The following is a 6,049-nucleotide window of genomic DNA, read 5'->3' on the forward strand; positions in this document are numbered from 1 at the left end:
AGCAGAAAATGGAAAATGTTGGACTGACCATCACCCAAACATTTACTTTTATCCACTATTTTTTTTTCAATTCAATTTTATTTATATAGAGCCAAATCACAACAACAGTCGCCTCAAGGCACTTTATATTGTACAGTAGATCGTACAATAATAGATACAGAGAAAAACCCAGAAATCATATGACCCCCTATGAACAAGCACTTTGGCGACAGTGGGAAGGAAAAACTCCCTTTGAACAGGAAGAAACCTCCGGCAGAACCAGGCTCAGGGAGGGGCGGCCATCTGCTGCGACCGGTTGGGGTGAGAGAAGGAAAACAGGATAAAGACATGCTGTAGAAGAGAGAAAGAGATTAATAACAAGAATGATTCAATGCAGAGAGGTCTGTTAACACACAGTGAGTGAGAAAGGTGACTGGAAAGGAAAAACTCAATGAATCATGGGAATCCCCGGCAGCCTACGTCTATTGCAGCATAACTAAGGGAGGATTCAGGGTCACCTGGTCCAGCCCTAACTATATGCTTTAGCAAAAAGGAAAGTTTTAAGCCTAATCTTAAAAGTAGAGATAGTGTCTGTCTCCTGAATCCAAACTGGAAGCTGGTTCTACAGAAGAGGGGCTTGAAAACTGAAGGCTCTCCCTCCCATTCTACTTTTAAATACTCTAGGAACAACAACTAAGCCTGCAGAGCGAGAGCAAAGTGCTCTAATAGGGTGATATGGTACTACAAGGTCATTAAGATAAGATGGGGCCTGATTATTTAAGACCTTGAGGAGCAGGATTTTGAATTAAATTCTGGATTTAACAGGAAGCCAATGAAGGGAAGCCAAAACAGGAGAAATATGCTCTCTCTTTCTAGTCCCTGTCAGTACTCTTGCTGCAGCATTTTGGATTAACTGAAGGCTTTTCAGTGAGCTTTTTGGACATCCTGATAATAATGAATTACAGTAGTCCAGCCTGGAAGTAATAAATGCATGAACTAGTTTTTCAGCATCACTCTGAGACAGGATATTTCTAATTTTAGAGATGTTGCGCAAATGGAAGAACGCAGTCTTACATATTTGTTTAATATGTGTATTGAAGGACATGTCTTGGTCAAAAATGACACCAGGGTTCTTCACAGTGTTACTGGAGGCCAAGGTAATGCCATCCAGAGTAAGAATCTGGTTAGATACCATATTTCTAAGATTTTCAGTGCAGAGTACAATGACCTCAGTTTTATCTGAATTAAGAAGCAGAAAGTCAGCGGCCATCCAGGTCTTTATGTCTTTAAGACATTCCTGCAGTTTAACTCATTGGTGTGTGTTATCTGGCTTCATGGACAGATAGAGTTGGGTGTCATCTGCATAGCAGTGAAAATGTATGCTGTCTTCTAATGATACTGCCTAAGGGAAGCATGTATAATGTAAACAGAATTGGTCCTAGCACTGAACCCTGTGGAACACCATAATTAACCTCAGTGTGTAAGATAAGATAAGATAAGATCAGATAAGATAAGATAAGATAAGATAAGATAAGATAAGATAGAACTTTATTAATCCCTCGGGTGGGTTCCTCTGGGAAATTCGATTTCCAAAAAGCACAGCACCGACAGAAGTTACAGTTACAGAATATTATATATACACACACACACACACACACACACACACACACACACACACACACACACACACACACACACACACACACATATAAATACAGAGACAAATATAAATACAGAGACAAATATAAATAAAATATACGAAGGGGATAAATAGAATAAATAGGAATAAAAATAAAAATACAAGTGAATTGCACATTTCAAGTATTGAGGTCTGTTGCACCATTGACTATTTACAAAAAGTATTGCACAAGGTATTGTACAGTGAGGTGACGAGGCACTACAGCTTAGTTGAAGAGGACTCTCCATTTACATGCACAAATTGGAGTCTATTAGATAGATATGATACAAATCACTGCAGCGCAATAATTGTAATACCTACAGCATGCTCTAATCGCTCTAATAGGATATTATGGTCAACAGTAAAGAGCGCTGCACTGAGGTCTAGCAGGACAAGCACAGAGATGAGTTCACTGTCAGAGGCCATAAAAAGATCATTTGTAACCTTCACTAAAGCTGTTTCTGTGCTGTGATGAGCTCTGAAACCTGACTGAAACTCAGAGAGGCCTGTGAACGTTATTCTGCTGATAAATTCTGACACCACAAAAATGCACAGTCTGCTCTGTGACTGTAAAATGAAGTCTGTTCTTGCTTGAGCAGGGCAGCCCCTCCCTCCATTCAGTCATTTGACTAAATTACAGGTGTTGAGATATAGATCAGCTTCTTTCAGAGCTACAAGATCTTCCTATGTGCGTCTCTTGCGTCAGATCATTTGTAAACACAGAATTCATTTCCATTTCAATGTGAACGATAAAGGAGTAGTTACATGAATACCAACTTTAATTTTACGGCTATTACTAATTATTTTATGTTATTGATTTAGTGTATGTGCCATATTATTCACATTGTTAAGGTTTTATGGCATTTTATATTTCTTCATGTTTTAACTGTGTTAACTCCTCTTATTTTTGGTGATCTATTTGATTTTCATAAAATAATTTATCCAACAGCTTTTTATCTGCTTCACTTGTAATTTGGGATAGGGATGCAGTAATCTAACATTACTAGTAATGTCACGATAGGCTCTATAGATGGTAAACTAGATTTGCAGACGCACAGGAAATGCAAAGTCAGTAAACATGGAGAACACAGCTTAGAGGCATAGATAAGTAGAGAAGACGACAAGGGAAGTTGGAGACAATATATACAAGGGATAACAAATGAGAAGGAAACAAGTGGTAAACTAAACAACAAATCAGTGAGAGCAAGGAAAGTAAGTAAAGCTACACATGGCATAGAGGAAACAAGCCTTTCAATGTATAAACAGGACATAGCTACAAAGAAGCAGACACAGGCAGTAAGGATGCTAAATACAGTGGCTTGCAAAAGTATTCGGCCCCCTTGAACTTTTCCACATTTTGTCACATTACAGCGACAAACATGAATCAATTTTAGTGGAATTCCACGTGAAAGACCAACACAAAGTGGTGTACACGTGAGAAGTGGAACAAAAATCATACATAATTACAAACAGATTTTACAAATAAATAACTGCAAAGTGGGGTGTGCGTAATTATTCAGCCCCCTTTGGTCTGAGTGCAGTCAGTTGCCCATAGACATTGCCTGATGAGTGCTAATGACTAAATAGAGTGCACCTGTGTGTAATCTAATGTCAGTACAAATACAGCTGCTCTGTGACGGCCTCAGAGGTTGTCTAAGAGAATAACAACACCATGAAGTCCAAAAACATACCAGACAGGTCAGGGATAAAGTTATTGAGAAATGTAAAGCAGGCTTAGGCTACAGAAAAGATTTCCCAAGCCTTGAACATCCCACGGAGCACTGTTCAAGCGATCATTCAGAAATGGAAGGAGTATGGCACAACTGTAAACCTACCAAGACAAGGCCGTCCACCTAAACTCACAAGCTGAACAAGGAGAACGCTGATCAGAAATGCAGCCAAGAGGCCCATGGTGACTCTGGACGAGCTGCAGAGATCTACAGCTCAGGTGGGGGAATCTGTCCATAGGACAACTATTAGTCGTGCACTGCACAAAGTTGGCCTTTACGGAAGAGTGGCAAGAAGAAAGCCATTGTTAACAGAAAACCATAAGAAGTCCCGTTTGCAGTTTGCCACAAGCCATGTGGGGGACACAGCAAACATGTGGAAGAAGGTGCTCTGGTCAGATGAGACCAAAATGGAACTTTGTGGCCAAAATGCAAAACGCTATGTGTGGCGGAAAAACTAACACTGCACATCACTCTGAACACACCATCCCCACTGTCAAATATAGTGGTGGCAGCATCATGCTCTGGGGATGCTTCTCTTCAGCAGGGACAGGGAAGCTGGTCAAAGTTGATGGGAAGATGGATGGAGCCAAATACAGGGCAATCTTGGAAGAAAACCTCTTGGAGTCTGCAAAAGACTTGAGACTGGGGCGGAGGTTCACCTTCCAGCAGGACAACGACTCTAAACATAAAGCCAGGGCAGCAATGGAACGGTTTAAAACAAAACATATCCATGTGTTAGAATGGCCCAGTCAAAGTTCAGATCTAAATCCAATCAAGAATCTGTGGCAAGATCTGAAAACTGTTGTTCACAAACACTGTCCATCTAATCTGACTGAGCTGGAGCTGTTTTGTAAAGAAGAATGGGCAAGGATTTCATTCTCTAGATGTGCAAAGCTGGTAGAGACATGCCCTAAAAGACTGGCAGCTGTAATTGGAGCAAAAGGTGGTTCTACAAAGTATGGACTCAGGGGGCTGAATAATTACACACACCCCACTTTTCAGTTATTTATTTGTAAAAGATGTTTGGAATCATGTATGATTTTTGTTTCACTTCTCACGTGTTCACCACTTTGTGTTGGTCTTTCACGTGGAATTCCAATAAAATTGATTCATGTTTGTGGCTGTAATGTGACAAAATGTGGAAAAGTTCAAGGGGGCCGAATACTTTTGCAAGCCACTATAAGTGTGACCAGATGACAAGCTGAATGTGACACAAGGAAAGTAAACATGAAGACAGAGAGGATGAGACACTGAAATATGGTCACAGCTCCCAGATCCAATGGCCATGACAAATAACAAATGATGAAGATCGATACAGTGAAAAATGTAAAAAACACTATTTGTATTTCAGCTCGCAGTGAGAATCTTTACTGTTGTCTTTCATGTTAGTTTCTCCTTCTCTGCTCTTAGCTTTACTGAGTGCATCTCCTCACACATGGAGTTTAGCAGACTGAGACAAAAGAAAAGAAATAATATAGCAACATTTTTATTTTATGTGACTCTCTCTGATCAAACAAAACTAGAGTCACTAGAGTCAATGGGAAATTAATAGATGACGGATGAGCAAGCTAAGCAACACTAAAAAGAGCAGAGAGAGACATGATAAACACAGTGAAGCTCACAAAGAACAAATCAGACTACAGAGTTCATCTAATTAGTTCATCTCAAAGTCTATAATTAGCAATGAGTGGATGTTATTTTGAACTGCAGTTACAATCTGGGTTGTACATATGTACACATTTACAGATAAAACAAGCATGTAAAAACCTAAGTATCCAAAATAATTTAAACATAAAATGAATAATTTATTTATGACATCAGAGAGTACTGACGGGAACAAGAGAGACAGAGAGAGAGAGAGCATATTTCTCCCATATTATCTTCTCTACACTGTTAACCTTTTAAATCCAGAATCAAATTTAAAGTCATTCAGGCCTTATCTTATCTTAAAGACCTTGTAGTATTATATCACCCCAAATGACCATTTTAGTCATTAGTTATTATTCATCTCTGTCTCTCTCTCTCAAAGTGTGTCTTATGTCCTGTCCACCCCTCTCTGATCCTGATCCTCCTCTAGTTTATTGATTGTTGACATCAATACACTTCTTTCCTTTTATTTCAGTTCTCTCAGACGACCAAGTAAGAGCATGTTCTACATTATACTTGGGAATATATATGCAGAATATACACTAATTAACTTTTTTTAAATAAGAACTTGATGATGGAGTACAACAGCACAAGAGTCTACTATACGGGATTCACAGCATATTCAACTGAAGCAGCAAAATGGTGGAACAAAGATCCCTTTGATGCACTAACAAGAGCAGCTGAAAGGAAACTGTTGTGTACGACCATGTTAGACCTTATCCAATTCGTATGTAAGAGACTTGTTAAATTTTTAAATGAAATGTTGAATGTAGTTTTAATGCTGTGAACACAGAACGTTTTACATTAAAAAATAGACCACAGACGTCCGTTACTCTGACGTGATGCCTGACGGTGACTGGTACTACCAGACTCATTCTTACCTGGAGTACCAGCTTCAGCATAAAAAATTGCCTGCATGGTTGAACACCTTGGTCTCTCTGAGCCGATGTTTGTGGTCTGGGGTAAATTTGCTGTTGTGATGGCAATTAAAGGTAGCGAGATAAAAGTGAAGCTG

This window comes from Maylandia zebra, linkage group LG17 (assembly GCF_041146795.1).
Source record: "Maylandia zebra isolate NMK-2024a linkage group LG17, Mzebra_GT3a, whole genome shotgun sequence".
In the NCBI taxonomy this organism is placed as follows: domain Eukaryota; kingdom Metazoa; phylum Chordata; class Actinopteri; order Cichliformes; family Cichlidae; genus Maylandia; species Maylandia zebra.